This window comes from Arachis hypogaea, chromosome 6, assembly GCF_003086295.3.
Source record: "Arachis hypogaea cultivar Tifrunner chromosome 6, arahy.Tifrunner.gnm2.J5K5, whole genome shotgun sequence".
Lineage (NCBI taxonomy): Eukaryota > Viridiplantae > Streptophyta > Magnoliopsida > Fabales > Fabaceae > Arachis > Arachis hypogaea.
The window spans coordinates 14428520-14443451 of NC_092041.1; the positions used below are offsets into that span (position 1 = coordinate 14428520).

The 14932-nt window shown below is 35.9% G+C and overlaps 2 long non-coding RNA genes across 6 annotated transcripts; both read right to left on the reverse strand.

The window, feature by feature from the left end:
- LOC112696191 (uncharacterized) lies at positions 1 to 2177 on the reverse strand. Of its 5 annotated transcripts, XR_011862208.1 has the most exons (6): positions 1944 to 2177; positions 1591 to 1854; positions 1311 to 1436; positions 1076 to 1162; positions 404 to 540; positions 1 to 117 (listed from the first exon to the last, which is right to left on the reverse strand). It is a non-coding gene; the product is annotated as an uncharacterized lncRNA (long non-coding RNA). The 5 variants fall into 5 exon arrangements; XR_011862209.1 differs by lacking the exon at positions 1944 to 2177 and having other exon boundaries at positions 404 to 590; positions 1591 to 1740; XR_011862207.1 differs by lacking the exon at positions 1 to 117 and having other exon boundaries at positions 251 to 516.
- Positions 2178 to 5729: 3552 nt separating this feature from the next.
- LOC112698107 (uncharacterized) lies at positions 5730 to 8336 on the reverse strand. Its single transcript, XR_011861951.1, has 3 exons — positions 8203 to 8336; positions 6371 to 6423; positions 5730 to 6065 (listed from the first exon to the last, which is right to left on the reverse strand). It is a non-coding gene; the product is annotated as an uncharacterized lncRNA (long non-coding RNA).
- Positions 8337 to 14932: the final 6596 nt, after the last annotated feature.

Sequence of the window (14932 nt, forward strand, 5' to 3'; positions counted from 1 at the left end):
TTCAATAAGAGAACTTCTTTTAGTAAACAAGTTGTGGTTACATGACAAATAAGAGAACAATTTGGATTGTCTCAGGTCTCAGCTTACATGACTAATTAGAATCTCCGTATTAAGCTTCTATACGAACAAAAAAACATATACATAATTTTTAGTCTAAACTTCGGAAAGAATCTGTATTTTAACAGATAACATGACGTGGAAAAGGAGAACCTCTTATTCAGCTATTAGCAAGAGCAGAGAGTCAGGGGAATATGTAACATCCAGCATTTTTATTCAAATAATATGAATCATCAATGTTACTAATTTCTCAGTTTAACTTTAAGAATGTATTTATACATGCTGAAGAATATATAGATAAAATACATGGTATTGAGTCCAAAATACAGTAAAGATGTTGACATACCTCTAGTTGGGAATCTGAATTCACATGTGCATCACATCGAGCACCCCGGAAGAACAGTTCTCCACCGGAAAATTCTTTACCCAAGCAAATATTCAAGGTAACTTCTGAGTCATCTACATGGAAGCCTGCTCTTAAGACTTCAACAAAAGGCTAATAAAGCTACAGGGTTGAGAGGGGAGACAGAAGTCTGGTGTGAAAGAAATCAAAGCAAATGACACATTTGTATGATAGAGAACATATGTAAGAATACAGGTACACAATAAAAGAAGGAAATAGATTGAGTATACTATTAAATCAGCAAGAGGAAAATATCTAACCGCATTGAACAGTAAATATAAGGCAACAAGAGCCAATCTTTTGTTAGAGTGAAACAATTTTAAAAATCAACATAAATTGGACAATAACTGAAATTCAGTCGATCAGGACGAAGAAAAGATATCCTACTAAACTCGAGACATCTAACTGGCATCTCTGCATTTCATAGAATCATCGGAGCTCTTAACATTAAAGTAAATACCATAAAGAGTATTGTAAAGTAAGTTATTATTAAACTCTAAGTAGAATTGCTGGAAACAACATACATATAACTCATCTTTGAACAAAAAAAAATGTTGCAGATTCCAAGCCTTAGGCAATAAGAAACTCACGAGAATACCGAGCTTCAAAACCTACCATGTTCTCTATCCCTGTGGATCCCATATTCAACAATAAATCCATGATGAGTGTCCAGAGAGCATCCACCGAATTCAGCAAAGGAAACTACAAAATTTCAAATTGCAAGGGTAACTACACAACTTGTTTACTTAGTTTTTCTTTATCTTAATTCTGAGTCTCTCGTCCACTCTCATGAAGATAAACAAAAACAATTGAAAAAGAAAAACGAGAGAGAAAGAAATAATGGAATTACCTGCCAGAGGATAAAAGGATTGGAAGTCTTGATGGTAGATTCTTCAACCTCAGCCTCAAGGTGTGGAAGAGCAACCACCTCTGATTATTTTATTGGCCAAAATAGCTCAATCCTAAGAGAGAAGACCTAACATTCATAATCATTAATCTCAAGCATGCATGGTTTACAAGACTTGAAGAATTTAATATAAAATCAGCATTAATTAAAAAAAACATGATCTAAAGACCTAAACTCCCAAATTGAAGATAACAAGAAAGAAGACAATGGAAATTTAACTTACAAGTAGAAAGCAACTGAGGAGGCAGAATGAGATCCAAAGATTCAAAGTGCTCAGAGATTTAGATGGAGACAGAGCAAGATTGAGAGATTCAGAGCACTGAGAGTGAAAGTGAGAGTGAGAACATGCAATGCTTACGGAGATCTTCCGGCGTGGAGAACTGGTGGCGACCGGTGGGCTTGCTCTTGAAATTTTTCCTTCTCATCGCAATTCCGATTCAATCACTCACGCACACTACGATCAGATTAGAATAATGCAACTCTTCTTCTGCACATAATTTTTGGGAACAAAATTAAAAAGAATTCGGAACAAACATGAAACAAAACTGAAATAATCAGAATTGAGAATAATCAAACTCTAGAATTAGATTGAGATTGAGAAAGGTTCCAAGGAGAACAAATCACGATCCAGAAAAAGAGAGAGAGTAAGAGATTGTTTTGGAGAATTTTTTTTTCTTGATTTCAAAGGAAACAATGATTGTGAGCAAGATTGAAAGCTCTGAGCAAGAAAAATGCAATGGTTCGTGAGAGGGTTTTTGGGAGACTATCAACCCTTTTGTGTTTAGGAATAAGAATAGGTAACATTTCTTTAAACTTTTTAAGAAAATTAACTATATTTACTAACATTTTATTGTAAATGTTATCTTAAATATAATTTTATTTTCAATGCTAACATTTTAACAAATGTTAAGAGATAAATGTTACTAGAGATCTAAAGTGTAGTAGTGTGCGTATTCGAGACTAATATTTATTGTCAATTCCTTGACCAATAGACATCTGCTCTAAATTGAGAAACTTCTTACAATTCTTTGCACGCCATAAAATTCTTCTCTAAGAATCAGGCTTACATACGTTTATGTGTATAGAGGTAAAGGAATAAAATTCGTGTTTATTCTCATCTTCTTCTCATTGTTCCTCTACTCTTGGCATATATATATATATATATATATATATATATATATATATATATATATATATATATATATATATAGTATGAGATTTGTTACTAATTTTAAATTTGAATCTCGATTCAAATTTAAATCATATCTTGAAATTCTAAATTTAAATATTTTAAATTTATAAATCATATCATAACTCAATTTGAAATATAATCAGTTAGAATCTCATCCAAATTTAGAAATAGAATAACTAATTATTCTCAAATCTCATTTAATATTTTCAATTATCATATTATTATTATATTCTTCGTGCTAGCAAAGAATATAATAATATTCCATTTTGAATTAATATAATTATTTATTTGATCAAATCAAATTAATAATTAAATAATTCTATAGCAAATGTTAGAATACTCGTTAGTGTGTAATCCCATAGGTTCAATACTAAGCGGGTATGTAGTAAATTAGTTATACTAAATTTACTAATCAAGGTTGGCGTCTAGCAATACTGCTCAACGACCCGATAGTATGAAGTAATATATTTTTACTAAGAACCTTAGAAGAACAAAGTATAATTCCTTCCATCTTTCCATCTCTTGGTTAACCCTTAGAGTATGGTTTAATTGTCAAACTCTAACTTGTTACAATTATTATAATGAACTGTGAATGACCTAAGAAACTCATTTCTTCATTGATTCAATTCCCTTGGCCAAGGTTTTATTCATCTAAGTCATTATAATCATAGAGTTCAAACTCTTTACCGAGAGTTGACGGATTCCTTATTGACTAATCATTAATTCTATAAGTATTTAAATTATACCCAATATCCATTCAACTAGCACCCTAGGGTATTAGGTGTCCGGAATCAAAGTATAACAAATATATTGTTAATTACTATGAAAGTCGCAGGTCAAAGGAAACTCTATCACTATGTTCATCTTGAGAATATCCTATTGACAAATATACGGTAATTATAACCATTAGGAATTCTCAAAGTGAGTCAGTTTAATTGTCATATCTCTATATGCACTATCAATATATATAATTTAATAAATAGATCTATTAATCTTCATCTAATGAAGACCATTATATATATATATATTTATCTTTTCGGATTATTAATGTCCTTTTTAATAATCCTATGACCAAGAATAATTTAGATTAAATTATAAAAAAATTTATCTTTTAATATTATGATCACTATCACAATAATAAATTTCTAAATTTAATTAAGAGTCTTATTATATTAACATTTTAATATAATAACAATAACAAATTATTTGATACATAATTGATTGAATTGTTCTCATACTTCTTATTCCTAACAGAATATAAATTCAAGGACTATTTTAAGACTTAACTCATTTGGCATACTCCAGTAGCGAACGACTTTAACGAATTGCACACAGGTCAAGGGGCCAATCACAAATTCTAACTTTATCCATCAGAAAAAAATCACTTTTAATTTTGGTAACATAACGCGTGTCTAAAGAAGAGAAAACTCTCAATAATGATAATAAATAAATAAACTAGAAAAAGAAAGAAAATAATGTAATCAATATTTCAATATGTAGAAGAATCAAGAAAACAAAACCTACAACTTAAAATATACATTTTTCTCTAAACACTTACATAAGAGAATTCACAATTAAATATGTTTAGAAATGAAGGAGAAATAGGTAAACGGAGAAAATGGTTGGGGGGTATATATATAAGTAGTATTCGAAAAAGACAAAAAGAATTTGAAGTGAAGAGTTAACTTGCAGAGGAAGAAGCATACTTAAAATCGAAGAGACTTGCCATTTTCGTTTACCACGACCATGTAGGCATACGTATTCATGTTATGAAGCAAAAATGTATTTAATTTACCGTTGGTTTATTTTTCTCGTTAGAAACTTTTTGAGTCAAAAATTTATTTTTAGTGACGATTTTACGTGTGTTAAAAAAAAGTTAATAATAAAAAAATTTGAAATCAATAGTAAGAATAATTTTTATTTTAGTAATTGTGTCCCAAGATTAATATTAGCCATTTATTCATAATTTATTTCGTTAAAGAAAATCTTATCTATTAATTATTCTACTATACAGTAAAAGTCATCTCGAACTCAATTTCTGTCTAGTATTACGCAAACGATTCCCAGAGACCCCGAATTCTCTTACTTGCCACCCAAATAACTCATCCTTCTCTTTTAGCCTATGGGCCGATATTATCTCAGTTTCTCACCACTCTCTGTTGTGTTTTTAACCATGAGTATCAAACTGCGGTTAATTGTGGATAAGCCCAACACGCAAGTGCTGACCAAACTTTCTTGTTTTCACGCCCCTTTTTCATTAAAGCCTAGCCAATGAGCACGAAAATTTCAGCCTCTTTTATCATCATAAATTTAGCAAGACTTTGATTTTTTATTTAAGGAAGCATTGGCCACAAAATTCACAAACAGTTTATGCATTTTATTACCTTTTTTACCGTGTTTTAGAATGAGAAAGAGAAAGTAAATTCTGCACTTCTCCTCCACATCCCAGCCCTTATTCTAACTGTTCTTCAATTTTTCTTCACGTTTTCTTCAAGAATCTAAACCATACAAATACAGTTTCTTACACATTTTCACTAATTCTCGCGTTTTTACCGAAAAATTAACAAGGTGAGCTCTTGTTTCTTCTCTATCTTCTTCTATTTTTTCAACAGTGATCATGGTGAATTCTTGCTCTCTTCTATATCTAAAAAATCTCTCTTGAATTCCCTATGAAATACGCTTAAAGAGCTAGAGAAATTCGAACTCAAAGTGGTTGAATTTGGACGTTTTTGTGACACTTTTCGGTTAAAAACAAAATTGCACCACCACCAGCCTGCTTTTGTGTGCACGTTTTTTAGTGTGTAAAAGGTCTAAGAACTGAAATTAAATAAGAGGTAAGGATTAAGATTAATAGAGTATGTTTGTGCTTATTTTTGGTATTTATATGAGTCATTTTGTGATGAATTTGTAATTATTTTACAAACCTGAAAATTCTGAATTATTTTTATTTTATCTTATTAAATATGTGTAATATGCAGTATAATTGCTTCTAAATTTTGTGTAATAACAGCCAAAAATATAAAAACACTTGAAATTTAAGTTTCAAGCTTTAAATATTACTAAAGATGAAGCCTTAAATATCACTAAAGATGAAAAAAAATGAAAAAATTGTATCCCTGAAAATTCAGCCGCCAAAATACCATGAAAGTCAGCTAGATGATGGTCCATAATGCGACACGTTTCGTCTTGAGACCCCTCAAATGGGAATCTTCAACACATGGAGATACCTAACTACATGCTACAAAATGTAACATCATGACATTCGTTTTCTAATTGGTGGCATCGTGTTATTATTGTTCTTCTTTTTAAGACCACCTAATGGAATCAATGGAAGAAAAGGAAAAAGTAGTATCACACATGCGTAGGGATGATGATGAGATGAAAAATATCAAACGGACAAGGTTAACCGTCAACTGATGGCTTTTCCCTCTAAAACAACATTCAGTTGTGATTCTTGGGAGATCAGGATCAGCAACTTGGTACCCATTCTACATCTTCTCAATCATCTACATTTGTTAAGGGAATATAGTAATTAAAATGAACAGTTATATATATCTGGTCGCTTGGACTAATTCATCTTACGATATCATTGAATTGGGTGTATTTTTTTTAATTACATTTATATCTCATCCAATAATATTAGGAATGTGAGTATATACATATATGAAAGAAATTGAGTTATTCAAATATTTTGCAATTAAAATTAAATAGGAAAATGATGACAAGTAGGATGATTGATACATAGATGGTGAAATGAGATGCACTACACAAGAGGGGGGTCTTGAGTAGGTTAAAAACTTTAGAAGCGAACCTTGAGAAATAGTACCGCTATCACTACCACAGAATCCTTGTTCCAATCAACGCCTGCAACTAGGGGTGGCAAAGCGGGCTGGCCCGCCCCGCCCCGCCCCGCCTCGCCAAAGCCCGCCTAAATATGGGGCGGGCTGGCCCGCCCCGCCAAACTAATATGGGCTCAACTTGCTAGCCCGCCCCGCCAAAGGGCGGATTGGCGGGCTGGCCCGCCTTTTTTTTTTACCTAAATTTTTTTATGATAAAATTCAATTTACCAAATTTTTATTTTATAATAAAATTATTCCATCAAATTTGTTTTTTAATATATAGAATAATATCTTTAATTAATTATTAATCGATTAAAAAATTATAATCAACCATAATAATTTTTTTGATTGAAATTAACAATAATAAAAATAGGACATCACATAACAAATAATAAGTCTCAAAATCTTAAACATAAGTGCATAATAATAACAAAACAAACACATAAATCATAATCCACACATAAATTCTACCATAATTAAAAGTTAAAACAAAACACAACATAATTCATAAATCAACAAGACACCCAAAAAAATTCTTACATCAACACACATAAATTAATTATCAACTTCTAAATCAACAAAATTTGAGTCTGATCCAGAAGTTGAAACACCGCCTCTCCTAACACCTTGAGGATTCACATCTTCACCTTCGCCATCACCTGCAATTAGAAGAATACCCAAATTTAGAACAAGATATAAATACTTATAAATATTAAATTAGTAAAACAAATCCATCAATGCTTCCTGCCTGCATAACAAGTACCAGTAAAACAAACTTCATAATCCTTACTGCCTACTCTCAAAATTCATAAACAAATACCAGTAAAACAAATTTCATAAACAAATTCACAGTAATTTATAAATTCATCAATGCTTCCTGCCTGCATAACAAGTACCAGTAAAACAAACTTCAAAATCCTTCCTGCCTACTCTCAAAATTCATAAACAAATTTTAAAAACAAATACCAGTAAACCAAATTTCATAAACAAATCCACATTAATTTTCAACAGCATCAAAGAAGCTGTCCAGTGTCCACAACCAAAATCACAGATTCACAGTTCCTTATTAAAAAAATAAAAATATTTACTTACTGGCTCAGAGCCGTCGAGAGGCAGGGGAGGAGAGAGCAGCGCCGCTGGAATCTACCGGAACTGGAGCGCGCCGCCACGAACCGCGAACCGGCGAGATGAACCACGAACCACGAACCGAGAGGCAGGGGAGGAGAGAGCAGCGCCGCCGGAATCTGCCGGAACTGGAGCGTGCCGCCACGAATCGCGAACCGGCGAGATGAAACAGCAACCGGCGAACCACGAACCGCCACGAACTGGAGCGTGCCGCCACGAACTGCGAAGCCGAGGAGTGAGGACAGACGAGGGAGCTGAGTTGTTGAAGGATGAAGATTGAAGGAAGGGTCAAGGTCCGTCGGTCTGAGGGTCCGTCGGTATGAGGTTTCAGCGTCTTAGGGAGTCAGGGTCAGGGAAGGGAGAGACGGAGAGTAAGAGATGAAGATTGAAGGAAGGGTTAGGCGCCGTTAGGGTTAGGGAAGAGAGTTAGGGCCGGCTGTTTGTGCTGGGAAGGAGGGGAAGGAAACTTTTTCTATTTATATATCAGTGGCAAAATTACGAAATTACCCTTTAAAAAATAATATCTCAACCCGCCGGGCCAGCCCGCCCCGCCCCGCCTTGGCCCGCGGTTTTGGCGGGTTTCTAAAATTTGGCGGGTTCAAAATCTCGTCCCGATCCGCCGTTTTTGGCGGGTTTGGCGGTTTGACCCGGCGGGTTCGGCCCGTTTTGCCACCCCTACCTGCAACCTACCTAATAATGACCAAACATTAAGCAAAGTGATGAGAAAAATTGAGGTTCTACCAGGTAGCTAGTGCTACAAAAGGACATTAAATGAGAGGTTAGAACTTAGAAACACCAAGATGTAAATAATATTTTTTTTAACTTAATTCCGCATAGTAGATAATGTCTTGGCTGGGGTGATTTTACTGTCTTGCCCCCAATTGGTGATGATGAGATTGAACAGTTAGAAAAAGCTAAGAGGGTATTAAACTGTATATATATGTGTTTGTATGTGACATAAGAAAAACTGTGGGAATGTCTTCCCTATTTCTAGTTGTTTGTGGAGGGATTATATTCTCTGTATTATTGGTAGTTAGGATTGTTAGTTGAGCATGAGAGAAAATCAAATTCATCACCTGCCTATGGAACCAATGAGCATCATTAATTAAGTCCTAATACATGCATGCATGCATACATACATGTATTTGGTGTTCCTGCTATTGTACGGATTTCATGAATTCAACATTGACTATAAAGACCAACACAAAGAAAAAACTATATATTCAATAATAATAATAATAATTTAATTTTAATACACTATTAGTATAAAGTAGTTTTACACGTGCATCTAATTACGTAACTGTTCCGACCCAGCCCACTAGCGAATTGGACATGGGTACCGGATAGGCGACCTGATTTTGAAGAGAGAACTTTTGCGTGATCTAAAAATCAGAATAAATTCCCGTTGTAAGTATAGCTTCTAAACCAACCAAAGTCCTTTCTTACAAACGTTTTGGTTGTCACAAGCAACAAACCCCTTTAAAATTGATAACCGAGTATTTAAACCTCGGGTCATCTTCTCAAGGAATTGCAGGGAGGTATGTTCTTATTATTGGTTATGAGTCTTGTAGATTGGGGGTTTTGAAAGTAAGGAAGAAGTATGTTAAATGACACGTAAAATAAATAAATAACTCTAAAATAAACTCTTGGCAAGATATGAGAAATTGGAAGTCCTATCCTAGTTATCCTTATCGATGGTGATGAGAATTGAGTTTTAATCCTACTTAGTTAACCTTTACTAAAGTAAAGGAAAGTCAAGCGGATTAATTAGTTTGATCCTCAGGTCCTAGCTAGTTCCTAAGAAAGGACTAGAGTTATTGGAATTCGATTCAATTAGCAAAAATAGCAATTATCAATCACGATGAGTTTGATAACTCAAGAGTCTCCAATTAATCAATTAAAGCTAAAGAATATAAAAAGCTAAATGAAAAATCATAAATCTGAAACACATCAAACTACGTTTAAACATAAATTCAAATCTAACATGGAAAGGTTTATAAGTTAAATTGAAAAGATAAATATCAATTAAAGTAATAAAATAAGAGTGGAAAATAAATTAAAAGAAACATTGAACCTGTGATGAAGAAGAAATAAACCTAATCCTTTAAGAGGAATCCTAATCCTAAAACTTAAGAGAGAGGGGAGAGCATGTCTCTCTAAAAACTACATCTAAAATTATGAAAAGTGAATTATGGAAGACATGAATTGATGAATGGATGCATTCCCCCACTTTATAGCCTTCAATCTGTGTTTTCTGGGCCGAAACTGGGTCAGAAACAGCTCAGAAACCGCCCCTCAGCGTTTTCTGGTACGTACAGGTCACGGAAAAGTGACGCGGAGGCGTCGTCCACGCGTTTGCGTGGGTTGAGATTCGCAGATGCAACGCGGGCACGTCATTCACACGTTCGCGTCACCTAAATTTGGGGCAGCTATGGCAAATTATATATTGTTGCGAAGCCCCGGATGTTAGCTTTGCAACGCAACTGAAACCGTGTCATTTGGACTTTTGTAGCTCAAGTTATGATTGATTTAGTATCAAGAGGTCAAGCTGGACAGCTTAGCAATTTCTTCAACTTCTTGTATTCCTTCCACTTTTGCATGCTTTCTTTCCATCCTCTGAGCCATTCTTGCCTTGTAATATCTGAAATCATTTAACACACATATCACTAGGGGTGGCAATGGGTAGGGTAGGGTAGAGTTTGAACCCAACCCTAACCCTACCCGCGGGTTGAGTTTTTGACTAACACTCAACCCTACCCTACCCGCGGGTTGAGAAATACCCAACCCTAACCCTACCCGCGCTCAACCCGCGGGTATCCGACCCTACCCGCGGGTTGACAAAAAAAATATTATAATGACACAAATATCTCATAAATAACACAAGTATCCTTGGTTCAGTGGCTAGGAACCTTTTGCACATGCTTAAGGTCCTTGGTTCAACTCCCATATATAACATTTTTAAACATATATAACACATATTATGGAAGGTGCGGGTAGGGTTGAGACTCAACCCGCACCCTACCCGCTCCGCAGGCCAACCCGCTCCGTGCCCAACCCTACCCGCAGCGGATCGGGTTGGCAACCCTACCCGACCGGGTTGGGTCGGGTTGGGTACCCGCGGATAGGGTCCATGCTGCCAGGCCTACATATCACGGCATCAAATGGTAATAAGAGAGGATTTAAACATAGCAAAATTAAAGCCTAAAGAAGCATGTTTTTAATCATAGCACAAAATCCGGAAGGAAAACGTAAACTCAAGCAATTAGTATGAATAAGTGTATGAAAGATTGATAAAATCCACTCAATTGAGCACAAGATAAACCATAAAATAGTGGTTTGTCAACCTCCCCACACTTAAACATTAGCATGTCCTCATGCTAAGCTCAAAAGAACTAAAAGAGTGAAGGAGAATGGTAAAATGTATGAGATGCAACTACATGCAACAATGATTCTACCTACTTGGTGAAAAGTAAATAAATCTTTCAAGAACAAATATGAACTGGATTTCACTAATTCAAATCACAAAATAAAGTACAAGTAAACTTGCAAAAGAAAATAGCTCATGAAAGCAGATGAACCCTCACTAGAAGTGTATACACTCTAATCGCTCAGGTGTTTAAGGTTCGATTCTCTCAATTCTCTACTAACCTTGCTTTCTAAGGCTTGCTCTTCATCTAACAATCAACAAAAATTTAATGCACAAAATACTCATATCAAGAGGTCTTTTTAAGGGTTGTAATGGGGTTAGGGTCAAGGTAGGATTGTATTTGGTCAAGTGGACTAAAATTTGAATCCTTAATTAACTTAAACTTTCCACCTAACTTAGGACAATCCATGTAATCATAATATAAAATCAATAACTACCCATTAACTGTGTTTACTACATATTTATGCATTCCAAGTTTTGAGTACAGTACATATGCATTGCTATCGCCATTTACTTTGGGGCATTTTGTCCCCTTTTTACTTTTCTACTTTTTTTATTAATAAATATTTTTAATGCATATGATTAAGGTATTGAATGCATAAACATGTTCTTAACATTTTTCATATTTTCACACAAATTATAACATACTCAATTCCCAAACCAAACGTTTCCAAACCCACTTTCCCCACACTTAATTCATGAGCACTCTCACTAGTCTAAGCTAATCAAGGATTCAAATTAAGGACATTATTATTTTTCGCTTAGGGTTAGTGATGAGCTAAAGTAAAGAACAAGGGGTAAAATAGGCTCAACATTGGTTTGCGAAGGATAATGAAAGGTAAGGCCATATGGGTATGTAAGCTTAGTGAAACAAGGCCTCAATCATATAAGTGTATGCATACATTAAACAATGGAAATATAGAATCAAGAAAGACAAGAATCACAATTTTAGAGAGAATAACACACACCAAAAATAAAATATTGGTTGATAAAATGCAACCAATCAAATAGGCTCAAAATTTCACTGGTTTTGTTTGTTCGAGCTCTAAACCATGTTCCTAAATAATATTTCTTCAAACAAGTTTTTCAAAAAGTTTTTAATTTAAATTAGTGAAATACTATAAAAAGTTTCTTGAAAAAGAAAATATTACTTCAACCAAGTAATGGTAATATATGCACAAAATCAAACAAACATGCGAATGCAACAATGAACAATTAAAGAAAATAAGACATTGGTGTTGAGAAGAGAATAACTAACCCATGGAGATCGGTATCGACCTCTCCACACTTAAAGATTGCACCGTCCTCGGTGCATGCTAAGATGTGCAGGTGGACGGGTTGCTCCAACTGATGCTTTTCTCCCAGGTTTGTGCAGATAGACTTGTTTGTCTCCCCTTGTAAACGTCTTCCGATTCCCTTCCGGGTGGCCATCCTGAAAGAAAAAGGGAAGAAAAGTAACCCAGAAATAAAGATAAGAAAACAAATAAAATATGGGTGTTAATGCCAAATAATAAGGGTCTCAAGTACATGGTAGCTACAACATGCAAGTGAGAAAATAGTAAGAGCAAATGGCATATCAATAGTGCAAAAAGTGCAACAAAGGGGAAGAGAGTGTGGGTAATGCAAGATAGTGTAAGTGCATATCAATGCAAAAGGAATATCAGTATTATAAAAATTAGCATTGATTTATGAATAATAATACCCAATCAGAATAAAACAAGTCATAAAGCACCAGAATAATTCAAGAAAAGATGCAATAGTTGAAAAAGAGAATTTTAACACCAATGGAAAAGAAAAAGAAAGTAAGAAAGGAGAAAGAAAGAAATAATAAGGAAAGAAAATATTTAGATAAGGGAAAGAAAAGATAAGATATTTGGCTGATTTGGAAAAGCTGTGCGCCGCTTGAGACGCGGACGCGTGAGTGACGCGTTCGCACGGATAGTGCTTCTATGAAATGTCGTGGACGCGTCATCCACGCGGTCGCGTGGATCGATTTGTGCCATTAGCACGAGGGCAGCCTCTCGATCGCGCAACTCTCTTTTTGAAACTCATATTGCCAAATTTTAGGGTGACGCGGTCGCGTGGAGGACGCGATTGCGTGGTTGGCCTTGTTTTGAAAAACGGCGCGGACACATGGGACACGCATTCGCATGGTAGGGCTTGTGCTTCTAGCGTGAGTCCAGCCACGTTCCAGCCCAACATTCTGTCATACACCCCTTTTTACGTCAATTTTGGGGCACGCGTTCGCATGGGTGACGCGGACGCGTGGGAGGCATTTTCCCCACATGACGCGGACGCGTCAGCAACGTGATCGCGTGGGTCAAATTGTGCCAAAGGCACGCCTCCAGCCACACTTTCGCGTAACTCTCTGTTCCATTTTGTTTTCTTCCCAATGCACATATGACGCGGACGCGTCGGCGACGCGGTCGCGTTGCGTGCAATTTTTTTAATGTAGTATGCAGAATGCTATGCATGATTCCAGGTTCAATCAAAACTCAAAAACAAACAAAACAGACTAGAATTAAAACTGAAGAGGGATAATCATACCATGGTGGGTTGTCTCCCACCTAGCACTTTTGGTTAAAGTCCTTAAGTTGGACATTTAAGGAGCTTCCTGTTATGGTGGCCTGTGCTTGTATTCATCCAAAAATCTCCACCAATGTTTGGAATTCCAATAGCCTCCGGGATCCCAAACTAGGCGCAGAAAGCCTTCAAGTAAGTTAAAGCAAGTGACAAGGCCCCACGAGTGTTGATTGTTGGAATGAATTCCGGGGTCCCAAACCTTGCTTTTGCACCCGTCTTTGTGTAGATCATCATGATTCCATCCGGGTGGCACGCGATTGAAATTGTCACTACAGCTTCCAAACAACTTCCAAGACCCATTCAATTGAGCTCTACACCAACTTTTGCGTTTAAACTTAAAGCTTCCAACCATAATGAACCTTGCAGGACAATTCTTACCACTGATCATCTTCCTCTTACTCTTAATGCTGCAAAGAGCTCTAAGTTGACCATCCGTCTCCAGTAGCCCATATTCCAGTGGAATTAAAAAGCTAAGGGATATGAATTTTACCCACTTGAATGTTGTGAAGGATGATGGCAACTTAGGGGGAGGTGTTTCTAATGAACGTGCAAGCTCCACTCCCTCGTGCTCTTCTTTGACATCTTCCACCTATTTGCAAGCTTCTTCAATTTCAACTCTCCCTCTTGGTAGCTTTCTTCTGATTCAATTTCTTTTTCATTGTTCACCAAGGGCATGGGAGGTTGTGCTTCTTCTTCTTTAATCTCCATGTCAAGTCCAATGGGAGAGGATTCAAATGTAAATAAGAATTCATTAATGATTGAATCCATCTCTTGATTGTCCCCTTCAAAGTCTTCAACCATGATATGCTTTGGAGGTTGTACACCTTCCTCAACATCAGTTTCAAACGTCTTTGAAGGAGGCTCTATAACTTGACTTTTTCATGGAGGTTCAGCATCTCCTACGTCTTGAACCACTTCTTCTTCTTCAATAATTCCAGTTTCCTCCACTTGTTTGAGTACAAAGTCACGCTCCTTATTGTCCACTGGAGTTTCTAGTATCTCCTTCATGCTACGTTCTCCATTAGATTCTGTACATGAAGCCATGGGGGTTCCTTGAATGTCTGAACGTCGAAAAGGCAATCGATTTATCGCTTGATCCAAGTGTTTAAGTATGAAATCGTATTCCTCCTTGATGGCTTCTTTTCTATGATAGCTCCCTTCAACTACTCTTTCATCTGCGAAGGTCTTTACTACCTTCACCTTTAGTGCCTCCTCTAGCTCCTTATGAAATATAGATTCACGAAGATGATCCTCTCTCTCTTGTTCCATATCAATAGTATCATTGGGATCATGTTGCTCTTAGGTTGATGGATGTGGGTGCTCTTCCATGGATGGTGGTGATGGGATGGGTGGATCATTATGTGGTTGAGATGGAAGTGTATTAGAGCTTGAGGGTTGA